Genomic DNA, 14,418 nt, shown 5'->3' on the forward strand with positions numbered 1-14,418 from the left:
TTTCAGCATCCATGGAGTGTCACCAGAAATGCCTCTTCAGAAGGGACAGAGTTCGATCGATTCCGCGATGACTGGCGAAACGAGAACTATGCCTCCACTGGAGAACCTGAGACCGAAAATAGTCAGGCACGAAGGCGCGATTGGTGGTGTCCATTTCCTGGGTCAAGTTGCTTCTGTTGGGTCTCCTTGATTATGGATTTGATCTCCCAGGTGAATGCAGCCACCACTCAGGATGGTGGAAGGATGGTCTCGGGGTTGGTAAGGCTCTCCTCCGAGACGTATTGACAAGAGAGAGCAACGGGCTTGCCGTTCTTGGACCCCGGACGATAAGTGAGTGTGAATATGAAACGGCCAAAAATAATGCCCAACGGACTTGGCGCGAATTTAGGTGTTTAGCGGTTTGGATGTATGCGAGGTTATTGTGGTCCATCCAGACGCTGAAAAGATGTTCAGTTCCATCCAGTCCTCCAAAGCGAGTTTGAATGCCAGTAACTGCCGATTCCCAAAGTCGTAGTTCCGTTCGGCAGGGGATAGACGACGAGAGAAGAAGGCACAGGATTGGAGCTTTTGATCTGGGCTGAAGCATTGGGAGAGGACCACTCCGACTCCGGAGTCGGAGGCGTCGACTTCCACAATGAACTGACGAGAGGGGTCAGGTTGGGCAAGGATGGAAGCGGAAGTGAAACGCCTCATTAGCTCCGAGAAGTCTGAGTCCGCTTCGGGGGTCCAGTGAAAAGGGGTCGCTGGAGAGGTGAGTCGAGTAAGGGGCGCTGCCACCCCGCTGTAATTCTTGATGAAGGGTCGGTAGTAGTTTGTGAAAACCCAGAAATCTCTGGCGTTGTTTGAGAGTTGTGAGTTTTGACCACTCCACCACCGCCCCGATCTTTATGGGATCCTCCCTCACTTGTCCCCTCTCAATGATATATCTCAGGAAACTGACAGAAGAGACATGGAAACCGCACTTTTCTACCCTAACGAATAGCTTGTTCTGAAAAAGCCTCTGAAGAACCGGATGGAAATTGTGGGTGTCTTCCTGAAGACACGGGAGATGATTTGGATGTCGTCCAAATGAACGATAACGAAACCGTTAATAAAGTCCCTAAGAACATCGATTACCAGGGCTTGGAAAACGGTGGGGGCACTGGTGAGACCGAAAGACATGACCAGATATTAGAAATGATCAAGAGGGGTGTTCAAAGCTCTTTTCCCTCCATTATCCTGACCAGGGGATAGGCACGACGCAGGTCCAACTGAGTGAAAATTGTGGCTCCGTTAAGGGCCGGACAGCAGAGTTGATAAGCAGCAGTGAATACTTATTCTTTATGGTGATACTGTTCAGGCCACGGTAGTCAATTCAGGGCTGCAGTGAGCCGTCTTATTCCCCACAAAGAGGAAACCTGCGCCTACAGGGAATACACAATCCTAGCGGCCAGGAAGCCTAATTACCACACTGGCAAAACAAACGATCTGGCAACTAGTGGGTGCAAAGCCAGGCTTCCTATGCTGAAGGTCTTGATAAAAACAGGCGTGTCATCATCAAAGCGAATTGGGAGAAAATGGGGAATTAAAGGTCGGAACCGTGGCACAATTAACGGGAATTAGGAGAAAATGTGGAATTTACTCTCGGGGCTCTGACAGATTTTCTGGTGGGAAAAACTATCACACAACCTATGGATCCTGGCTTTTTTATGCGATACCGTTTCCGTCATGGTACCAGCGGGAGCAGTTTGTGTTGTTGGTTTGTCTCCGATCACAATAACCCTTCAGGCCCTTTTTAGGCACTGTCTCTGTAATAGTTTGAATAAAGGGAAGTTCACATCTGGAGATGAGCTGAGTGTACTCACCCCTTTCTTTAAAGTCCTGCGATAGAAGGATGACAGTTCTCATGCCAGGTAGTGATGCAGTTAGTGAGGATGCTCCCAACTGTGCCCCTGTTGGATGTCCTTTGAATCTGGAGATTCGGACCAAACAGCTTCAATCATCTGAGGTGAAAGAGGCGCTGTTTTGCTTTTTTTCACCACACAACCGATATGTAAAGATTACGTGAGATCCTCGGTGATGTGTATGCCGAGGATATTAAACCTCTTAACCCACTCAACCACCGATGCATTAAAGTTAATAGGGGTTAGCCTGTCTCCATTCGTCCATCGTCCACAAGCAGCTCCATTGTTTTTACGACATTCAGGGCAAGCTTTTTTCCGTGACACGACTGTGACAGGGTGACTACTTCTTTTCTGTAGTCTGCCTCTTTAGTATTTCAGATAAGGCCCATCAATGTAGTATAGTCAGCAAATTTAATTGGTAGTTTGGAGCTGTGTGCGGCAACGCGGTCATGGGTATACAAAATGTAAATGAATTTAAATTGTCCAAGAACAACACTCTAACATAACCATTCTTCTTCTTCAGATCTGTTAGGACGGTGTGTAGAACTGTGGTTCTGGCATCATCTGGCGATTAGTTGTGTCGGTAGGCGAATTGTAGTGAGGCCAGCGTGGTTAATACCATGCTACAGATTTTGTACTTGACCAGCCTCTCAAGGTGGTTGCTAATTTTTGAGGTGAGTACGACATGACCCCAGTCGTTCAGGCATTCAGAATATTGTCCTGCTACTTATTTACATACAAACCATACAATTATAACATCATGCATCTCACTACTCATCAGCACCCACTTGATATAACGACATATACTTCGAAGAACAAAGAGGATGGCCGAAGGGTTTGGAAGGATGTAGACAATAATTGATAATAGATGTCTTAATTAATCCCGGTAGAAAAACAGTAAAATTTCATTGGCAATAATGACAACCAATATGAATTTGATTCTGTCCTCCACTCAAGAGTAATATAAATTCTTAATATATATATAAATTATATCCAATACTTGTGAAAACACGAGGAAATCTGCAGATGCTGGAAATTCAAACAACACACACAAAATGCTGGTGGAACCCAGCAGGCCAGACAGCATCTATAAGGAGAAGCACTCTCGACATTTGGGACCGAGACCCTTCGTCAGGACTAACTGAAAGGAAAGTATTTTGTGTGTGTTGTTCCAATACTTGTGAAATTGCTTCAATATCTGATGAAACATTGGCGCACTATAATCACTTAATCTATGAAAGACAACAAAGTACCGCCACTATTCTCAAATAAGCCAAGGCCACTCTCAAAGCACACTACGGCTCCCGCTCTCTAATTTACGTAATTGGACAAAAATTGGGTATGAAATCAGAAACGACGAATCAACATAAGCATTGGCAAACCCTGTAGACATGAATGATTTGAAATTATATGCCACGTCATTAATAAATCTAAAGCAATTGAACTAGTAGAACTATTTTCGGGAGATGTAAACATTATCTCTTAACTAGACAGCTGTATATTATTAAACATAAAGGAAAGTGCAAAATAGCACATAGATTACAAAACAACGCAGTAGGTTACAGTGCAACCGATGCATGAATGTGAATCATATATCTATTTACGATATTAACCAGCAAAGGAAATTAGGTTAAAGTGCCATAAATAGAAAAGTTCAGAAAGAGTTTTCATCAAGTTTTAAGAAAATTATGCAAACAGTACTCAGTACTAAAATAGACAATTAAAAAGACAATTAATAAAGAACTTCCGCTTTAACCATATTATGTATTTATTTGGTGTAATATCTTGAACCGAATCTAATCTGCAAAATGTACGACGAAAAATAAAAACTGAAATGATATATTATATCAAAGACTGTATAGACTTTTGCTAGGACAGAAGGCGAGCGATGAATAACATACATTAAAATTTTAGAAAACGGTCCAAGAAAAAATTTAAAGCATATAGTTTTAACAATGAAACCCTGTTTCTGCATTCCATGCCGGTATATACAATTTTGATAAGGAGTACTCAACTTTAAATTTAAATGGAAGGACAAACCATAAAATGAAGAGATTATTACTGAAAAAAAAATACACTGTCAAGTACTGGAAGAGCACAACCCTCCAAGGAAGACATCCCCGCTTACGAGTAGACCAGATGTCGACTAAGAAGCATTGAACACCAAATTCAGAGTTGGAGAGCTATTTCTAGAAACAGAAAGTTTCCTATTGACAATACAGGACCACGTAGTTAACATGATAAATGTCAAAAATAGATTATGAAGGACAGACTCAAAGCCGTTAATGCCCAGATAAAACCGAAACAAACTTGAACAGGATTCTGCAGCAGTTTATCTAATTACTTACAATGGCACAATAAAGTGGCAAACATTTTTCACCATAATCCTGCATGAAAATACAAACTCATAAAATAAAACATACCTTACTATAAATGCAAGCCTAATCCAGTTTTATAATCAGAAACCAATGAAGTATATTGCAACAGGTCCGTTATTACAAAGAGAACAAACAAAAAAGAACAGTACAGCACAGTACAGACCATTCGGCCCACAATGTTGTGCCCTCCTGCCTCTCATATAACCCTCCACCTTAAATTCCTCCATATACGTGTCTAGTGGTCTCTTAAATTTCACTAGTGTATCTGCCTCCACCACTGACTCAGGCAGTGCATTCCACGCACCAAACACTCTCTGAGTGGTAGCTATAAAATAACGATCCCGAAAAACAAGCAAGAACATATTACTTTGTAAATATATAGCTACTTCACGCCAACATAAGATAGAAAATTCTCACAGTCTAGAACTCAAGATATCTTAAATTAAAATAAGAAATGGGCCGGCCGTCTATGGAACACGAACAGGTTTTACATTTTCCCATTAGTAATATCTACACTGGTATTCCAAAGTCATTGCACAATATAATCAATCATTTAGGCCAACAAACCAATATTCATGTAAATATTCAGAAAAGCCTAATACTAAACAAAATGAGAATAGTCCCAAATGTGCTGCCAATTGAGAAATGAGTGTGTTTAGCTATGCCCGTATCTCACATTTTACCAGCCTGAGCTGTGAAAATAAAATATAATAATATAAATAAATCATTTAAGAATATTTTTTTCTGAAAGCTATAAACATGAACTTTGCACGAGATAAGTTCAGAATATTAAACATAAAGAAAGGTAAAAATATATTACCAGAATCCAAAACACAGCAGCAGGATAGAAGGAAACAAAGGACGAAAATGGAACAGAAAATTATCTGGAACATCAGCAAGGAAGTAAAAGAGACCATATTGCGATAAAGTGAAAACTTCACAAATTCCTTCAACGGTCAAGATAATCTGGCAAACACAGCTCAATGGTGAACAAAAACCTAACTGATACAATAGACACATTCGCTCTAGATGTACTATAGCATACTCTCTTGATATAAAATCATATTCAGAAACTGCTCCCTGAAATGTTTAAAGACAACTAAGAAATTACATGGCAACTATTAAAAACACAATGCACATTCAAACACGCTGAGACTAACACTACGATAGAAGAAGGAGAAAGAGGATAAATGGGCATACAAATACATGAACACTCCGATAATACTTTCAAGGAAGTATTTTCATCAGCGAAAAGAGTTTTGAGCACAATGTGACCATGTGCAATTCTGATAAGATGTACGCAACATTGAAATTATTGAAAGCACACTCCAGTAATGAAGACTTTATCTCTATGTAAGAAATTATTAAGAAATGAAACAACATACAGAAATCAGAAACAGAAAAACACCACAAAAATGCTTAATTAAAAGAAAATTTGATAGACTATGGAACATGAACAGAGCATGCATTGCTCCATGAGTAATATCTACCACTGATATTATCCCAAAGGCTCGGTCCAATAGCGTTATACAATTAGCCTGCTCAAAAATAATTTTATAGATCTCTAACAGGCAATGCATATATAAATACACCAGAAAGTCTTTAAGCATCTATTAAGGACACTTCCCAAACATGACAGTAGCCACTGTAGTGTACGTAAGGTGATTAACGGGGAACGTTGAATGACGGTTATGGATACTGAGGTATGATTTTGGGTGTTCAAGGAATTGATCATCCTTAAAGCTTTGGGAAAGTAGCTGTTCTTGAGTCTAGTGACCATGGCGAGGATTTATGTTATCCCTCCCTGATGGGCGTGGAATAAACAGCAGGGTGAAGATGATACTTCATGATGTTACTAGCCATTTTCTTACCCCTTTCTGTTCTTGAAGTTGTTCTTGATGGCGATGATGCGTTGAGCAGTTTCGTCTAACAATTCTGCAGCTTTCTATCCGTCGCAGTATAGCTGGCGTGGCAAGGACCACTGCAGACTCTTCGGATGCTCCCTATTTTGCTTCTGTAGAATGATGTGATTATAAATATGCATAGTCCAGTTCCCTTCACCAACCGACACCCTCGTCATACAAAAAGGGATTGTTACGCCATAGAACACGGAATTTAGAAATCTACAGTATATTACAGGCCATTCTGTCCAGGGCAATGTACAAAAAATGTATCCTACTCTGCAAACTGCCTAGAAATATCCTTCCACCTCGCCATCTAGTTTTCTAAGCTCCATGTACCTTTCTGAGTTTCTCTTCAAAAGATCCTTTTCTATCGACCTCTACCACCGTGGCTGGCAGTGCATCCCACGCACCCACCGAGCTCACTGTGAAAAACATACGCATGACTTTCCCTGTGTGCCTACTTCAAAGTATGATAAAACGATGCTGTTTCGTGTTAGCCATTTCAGCCCTGGGGAAAAAAAAAGACACTGGGTATCTGCATGATGAATGTCTCTCATCTTCTTATACACCTTTATCAGGTTACCTCTTTTCTCGTTGCTCCAAGGAGAAAAGGTCAAATTCACTCAAACTGTTTTCATTAGGCACCCTCTCTAATATACGGATCACCCATGTAAATCTCTAATACACTCTTTCTTCCTATCTCTCTGTAGCGAGGTGATCAGAAATGAACACACTACTTTGTGGGGGCTGATGAAGGTTTTATATAGCTGTAACATTGTCTCGTGGTTCTTGAACTCAATCCCACGCTCGATGAATTCCAACACAGTATGCATCTTCTTAACAACGTTGTCAACTTGCGCAGCAGCTTATCCTGTAAATGCACGGGTCCTATGGAAGCGGACCCCAAGATCTCTCTGATCCACAACACTGTCAAGAGTCTTACCAATAATACTATATTTTGCACTCAAATTTGACCTACCAAATTGAAACACTTCACACTCATATGTGCTGATCTCCATTTGCCTCTTCTCAGCCTAGCTCTGTATCCGGTCGATGTCCCGTTGTATTTTCTGACAACCCTCCAGGCAATTCATAACAGTTCCGACCGTTGTGTCATCAACAAGCTTACCAACCGACCCTTCTACGTTTCCAAACAGGTCATTTATAAACATTTCTAAAGCTTGGTGAGGTTTCCTGATTATGCAAAATGTGTTTTTCATCATGTGGCATTCAGCGAGATATGCATCCTAGTTCGTTGAAACCGCTCGAGGTTCCACTACTGTGCTGCCGATGTGAAGAGGGCTGAGTTCCCCTTCAGTCAGTAACCATCTCCTTTCTCCTGATGACTTTGCGGAAGAGTTTTTTTCTCCTCAACCTTCAGACCTGGAGCTCTTCCACGACATCTCATTAGGCACTCTCATTGTTGATGATGTGCCAAAGTACTGTCAATTTATCAGCAAACTTGATAAAATGAGTACTCGGGTAGTTGGCCGTGCAGTTATGAGTGGGCAGGCTGTCAGCAACGGTCTCTGCTCACAGCACTAAGGGCTGCCGCGACTAGGATGATGGGAGAAAGGGCTGTAGTGTATCCTGACTATATAAGGTCTATTGTTTAAGCAGTACATCAACCAGTTACAGAGTCGTGCTTTTTGGGCAAAAGTAGGAATTTGTTCACAAAGATCTGTGGGATTAACTGCTAAATGCAGAAATGAAATGGACATACAGCATTCTTATATGTGTTTGGTGTCTTACACAGGATTCGACGAACAAAGAAAATATAGCCAGTGCTATGACACTGGGATGTTGGGCTGAATAAAGGGACCTGCCAACATGCAATCTATTCGTATTTCCTTGAATATGTCAAAACGTGTAGATGGGATAGTAAAGAGAGCTTTAACAACATTGGCCTTCAAAAATAAGTGTATGAAGTCAAGCAGTTGGGATGTTACGTGAAAATGCTTCAGACATTGCTGAGGCCGAATTTAGTGTGTTATTTGTACTGTTAGTCAACTACCTGCAGAAACGTTATGAAGCGCCTTAAAAATTTGCGGAGATCATTCACAAACGTATTGCGGGGCATGAGGACCTGACTTTCCGTGAACGATTGGAATAGATATGATTATTCTTTAGGGCAGGACAATGAGGGTACATGTTAACGCGTTGTAGAAAATTGTATCTGGTATAAGTGTAATGTATGCATACAAACCTTTCTCCCCTCAGGTTGGCTGGGAAGAGAGCTGAAACTCAGAGGTTCAGCTTGAATTGCGAAATATTCAATGGGAATCTAAGCGGAAGTCTTTTCAACTCTCAGAGTCGTTGCTGTGAAAAAGGAACATGAGCGGAAGTATTAAATGTTTGTTCAACTGCAATATAGCAGGTGAGTTTAGAAACGGATGGGATGCATTCGTAAGTATATGGTTCCAGTACAGTTATACGTATAATACAGAAGGTCCGGTCTGCAGGGATTAGGAGTGCCGACGGGACTGTGTTTTTTTTTGCACTACTTCCTTATTTTATTGCACTCCATTGGCATTATGCCACCACATAGATAATAATTTCCAATCTACAATGCAATTTCTCCATGTCTTCTTCTCTGATGTTTTCACGTTGACAGTCTATTCGGTACTGGATATTGTGCTAATTGAAATAAAACACCTCCATGACCGCACTACATCTTTCCTCATACAGAGCTCACTATTCACTGTTTTTCATACTTCTGTTTGCCTAAGTTAGAAATTCATAATAATCCCCATTTCATCAGATTCTTACCAGCTGGGCTGCTACTGCTCTATGTGTAAAGCACCTGCCTCAAAGTGTCAGCCCTCCCGACGTTTGTTCCAGCAGCAAGCAACAGCATCCACCACCCACCATGCAAGCAATAGAAAAACCTACAAAGGTAGGTGGATAACAAGATGGACAGAGAGAGAGAGAGAGAGGGAGAGAGAGAGAGAGAGAGAGAGAGAGAGAGAGAGAGAGAGAGAGAGGAGAGAGAGAGAGAGAGAGAGAGAGAGAGAGAGAGAGAGAGAGAGAGAGAGAGAGAGAGAGAGAGAGAGAGAGAGAGAGAGAAGGATAGAGAGATATTGATCGACAGATACATGGATAAATAGATAGACAGACAGGCAGAAAGATAGAGAAAAGAATGCTTTAGTGATCCGGAGGAAATTTCCGTGTCACAGTAGCATAGCAAGTGCAGATACACAAACAAGTATGATTGAGTTTTTAAAAAGTTAACTTCAAAATCAGATGTGCAAGTTTACAATTCAAAGATAACAAGATTTACAAGATTTACAATTTCACATTGATAGATAGTACCGCTAGAATTACCGTAGAACTACACAGTATTGTTTGCACACTGACACTGTCCCGAAAATAAGTGTCAGAAATATTGCACAGTGTAGCAGGTCACATTTCCAGTGTGCGGTAAACAGAGTTAAACAGAGCTTACGTAGAGCTCTGGTAAAGAGAAGTCATAAACAGATTTCGAATGGTTTCAGAGAACAGGAAATTTAATAATATCACTCCCCATCGTTGTAGAGAAGAAACGCAAATGTGGGGTGAATATATGCCTATTCGCCCGGCATCAGCGGTTTGCAAGACGTCAGACACCATTATCGACTATGAGGTATTGGAGAACAGGATTCTAAATGACGAAACAGACAAATGTCAAATTGTTTTCCATAAGACCACAAGACGATACAACATAGTAGCAGAATTAGACCATTTTGCGCAATCTAGTCTACTCCGCCATTCTTTCATGACTAGTACTTTCTCCCTTCCTCAGTCCCAGTCCGCAGCCTTTTCACCACAAACTTTCATGCCAAACTTTCGAAACAAACAAACAAAAAAAAAAAATACTAACAACAACACACACAAAATGCTGGTGGAACACAGCAGGCCAGGCAGCATCTATAGGGAGAAGCGCTGTCGACGTTTCGGGCCGAGACCCTTCAATCTGTGGTTTAAGTACAAACGTACATCCAAAAACCTGCCTAGCACAACACACTGCAATAATAAATTCCACAAATGTAACACCCTTTGGCGAAATAAATTTTTCCACAACTCTGTTTTAAATTGAAGCTTCCCTATCCTGAGTCTTTGACCTCTTGTCCTCGATCCACTACATCGCAAAACATCCTCTCTACATCAACACTGTCGAGGCATTTTAACATTCGAAATGCTTCAATGAGATCCCCTTCATTCTTCTAAACTCCAGCAATTACAGAATCAAATATATCAAATATTCCTCGTATGATAACCTTTTCATGCCCGGATAACCATGTTGAACCCCCTATGAACCGTTTCCAGTGCCAGCATATATATTTTTAGATGAAAGGCCCAAAACTGTTCATGATATTCAACGTGAGACCTCACCAGCGCCTTATAAAACCTCAGCATCACATCCTTGCTCTTGTTTTCTAGTACTCTGCAACTGGATTCTATCTTTGCATTTACCTTCTTCACCATCGACTCTACCTTAATCCTTAGGATGATCTGCACAAGGACTCCCAAGTCCCTTTGAATTGAATATTTGTGTTTATTTTTTCCGTTTGAAAAATAGCATTCACTTTTATCTCTACTACCAATGCGCAGGATCATCAATTTTTCAGCATTATATTTCATCTTCACTTTATCGGATGATCTAAATCATTGTCATACAGCATAAAACGAAGCCATCACAATACCGACCATTGAGGAAGAACGCCAGTCAAGGGCAGAAAACAGAATAGGATCATTTTATTTCCACTCATCGCCTCCTATCAATCAGCCAATGTTCTCACCCGAACTCTTCGAATGGTAATCTGCATCATATGTGGTACATTGTCAAACATCTTCTGAAAGTACAAATATTCAGCATCCACTGCATCCCCTTTCACTGTCTAACGTGAGATCTCCTGAAGAATTCCAACAGGTTCTTCAGGAATGATTTTTTTTTCTCTTGAAGGTAACTATCCTGAGGTTGTCCTTCTTGTTCTCTGACACGAAGTGGTCTGCAACTTCATCCTTAAAAATTGATTTCAACATTTCCCCAAGCACTGGCGTCAGACTAAATGGTCAATTATTTGTTTTCTGCCGCCTCCCCCCGTCTTGAAGAGGTTAGTGAAATTTGTATTTTTCCAGTTCTGTGACACCATGCCAGACTGCAATAATTTTGAAATTTAATTATTAATGTTATCACAATCTCCAGCGCTATGTTTTTCAGAACACTAGGGTGCAGTTTATCTGGACCGGTTGTCCTACAGGTTTTGAACACCACCTCCCTTGTTACAGTAACTGCACTCACTTTTCTACATTCCCACCTCTTAACACCTGGCATACTGGTAGTGTCTTTCAACAGAGATGACTGATGCAAATGTTCATTTAGTTCATCGGCATTCCACTCTCATCTCTCTTTTATCTTAATGTTATATCATTTGCAATCTACTTTGATACTGTTTGTTAGTTTAATTTCATATACTAACCACGCCCTCCCAATGAGTCCTGCCAAACGTTCCATCCCATGAATGCAACTGTAACCTTGGACATTCAGCAACCAGCAGTCGTCATATTTCAGCCAAAATATCGTACCTGACAATCTGTAATAGTGCATCAAGATCATCCAACTTATTTCTTATTTCCCTGCACTGTGATATAACACTTTTGAGTGAACACTTTGCCACCCTTTTCTGATTCTGATCGATAATGCACTGATACTCACACTGCTCGCTGCAATTATGTCCCATAATATGACTGCCTCTGCCGATAGTCTGACTGTACGCTGTCTGTCTATCTTTTTTTTTACCACCCGTCTAGTTCTGAGACCCTTCATTCCAGTTCCAATCCTTCTGCTAAATTAGTTTAAACTCTTCGGAACAGCTTTAACCAAGCTGCCCGCGAGAATATTAGTTCCCCTTGGGTTCAGTTGTAAACCGTTAATTTTGATCGTGTCAAACCTTTCCTTGAAGTGATCCCAATACTCCATGTACCTAAAACTCTGCTCCCTCCACCAGCTTTTCAGCCAAGCATTAATTTGCCAAATCGTCCTCTTTCTGCCCTCACTGGAGCATGGCACCGGCAGCCATCCAGATATTACTTCCTGGAAGTCCTGATAGCCAGCCTTATGCCTAGCCTTCTAAAGTCCCTCTTCAGGACTTCTTTCCTTTCCCTTCCGATGTTATTGGAACCAATATGTAGGAAGGAGTCTGGCAACACTCCCTCCATCTTCAAGATTTGAGGACGCGATCCGAAACGTCCTAAACCCTGACATCTGGGTTGCAACATGTCATTCGGATGTCTCGAATTTTTATTACTATTCTGGTGACCCTGTAATTTTAAACAGGCTTCGACAACCTTCCAGAAACATAGTCGCTGTGGCTTGTTCATGCCGTTGTTTGGACCGTCAAAGTATTACAGCACGCCCACGAAGTTCAGCCTTTAAAACAAGCGTCGCCGCTCTTCATGAACCATAACGCTGTGGCCTACTTCTGCCGTTGATTGGGCCGCTGTAATTTCGCTCCGGGTGAATCCTATATGAAAAATCCTTTATAATTATCTGTGAAAGTAGAAAGGCGAAATGAAGAAAGGATATTTTGTAGGGGTTTCGGAAAGCCTTAGGTAGGGAACCGCACATATGGGTGCTAAATAAGATCAGGGTATATGTTACGAAGGAAAGATGCTAGCATAGATAAATGATTGTCTGACTGACAGAAAGCAAACAGCAGTAATAACCCCAACGCACCGGCACGGAATAGAAGCACACTCCGGCTGAGCGCATCTGAGGAGCAATGATCTAAGAAGAGCTTGAGGGACCTGTGGAATTCATTGGCATTGGGCGCTGTAGAGGCACATGTTGTAAGCGAGCTGAGAGATTGCAGATTAGACAGAGCGGCAAAAAAGTTACGGGTGATTGCAGGAGAGTTGGGTTGAGGGAAATAATAACTCAGCCGTGTTGTAAAGGAAGAGCAGAGTTCAGGCGCCAAGATGGCGGCGCGACGCAGTTTGCAGCGTACTCTCTAGAGTTGATATCTGTAATTTGTTAAGCGGGGTGATGAAAAACGGACGTGGGAACACGGAGGAACATCTTCAAATCTCCAGGAAAGCCTTCTTCGTTGCTGCTGCTGTTCTGGGGTCCGGGTCTCTGCTGACAAGAACAGACCGCTTTCCTCGGGGAAGCGTTGCCGGTGGCCGGTGGCGGGGGCGTCGTAGTGTGCTCGGCAGAGAATAGTGCTCGGAGAGGCTGTGCCGGAGGGGATGGTCGGACGCTCGGAGATTCAACAGACTCGGAGTCCGCTGCGTTCGGGGCGCTTTCACTGTGTGTTGCGTCTGCGAGAATGAATCCGGAGGCGCCGTGGAGGTCCATAGCGAGTGTATTCCCTTAAGCCGCCTGCGTGGGGATGATGAGTCTAGCGGGACCCTGAGGACTTCTGGAAACTGTATGGTGGTTTGTTTCGAACTTATTGTCTTCTAACATCGTTGGACTATTTTTACTGTGCCCATGGTCCTGTTATTTTTATTAATATGGTCTTGTCTGCACTGTTTTAACTATATGCTTACTATAACTATATGTAACTAAATGGTTCTGAGTAGGTCTTAAGCTTTAGTCTTTGGTTTCTTGGGTGGTCGAGTTGATCTCCTGACTTGTTGTGTCTGGGTAGTCGAGTTTTGTCTGGTACTTTTGGAGGTCCTTTCTGGGGAACACACTAAGATGGTATAACAAAATTAATACGCAGCAACCTCTCTTGACTCCGGATATGGGGTTTGCCAAACGTTATGTGGATTTCCTGATGTAGTTTGTCTAGTCGTGTGCTTTTGTGATATAATTCTGGAGGAACGATGTCACATTTTGTTAACTGCATTACATTTGTGGTTTCTCAATAACAATAAACCGAAATTCAATTCAATTCAATATGTCTATCCCTGTAAATCGCCTTGGTATGTCTGGGAATTTTGTGGGGCAAGAAAGATTCCGCAGTATTTTGTCCAGTTTTCCGCATAATTCTCATTGGTTTACAAAATCTCCCAGCGGTGTGCTCACACTAGACTACTACAGTGGTTGCATTGATGATACACGACATTTTACGATGCCTTCTTGTCCTTCGTGGAATTAACTGATGAATTTGCTGTGCGTTCTCCGTTTTAGTTTTTGATTGTTTATTTACTATTTTATTGATTTAATAGTCTTCGTCTCTCTCCCGATAGTTTGATCAGCTTCTCTGACTTCTCTACAGTCTCTATATCTCTGTGTACTTCCCGGAGCTTAAGGTCCACATAAAATAT

The sequence above is a fragment of the Hemitrygon akajei genome, chromosome 1 (assembly GCF_048418815.1).
Source record: "Hemitrygon akajei chromosome 1, sHemAka1.3, whole genome shotgun sequence".
Taxonomy (NCBI): domain Eukaryota; kingdom Metazoa; phylum Chordata; class Chondrichthyes; order Myliobatiformes; family Dasyatidae; genus Hemitrygon; species Hemitrygon akajei.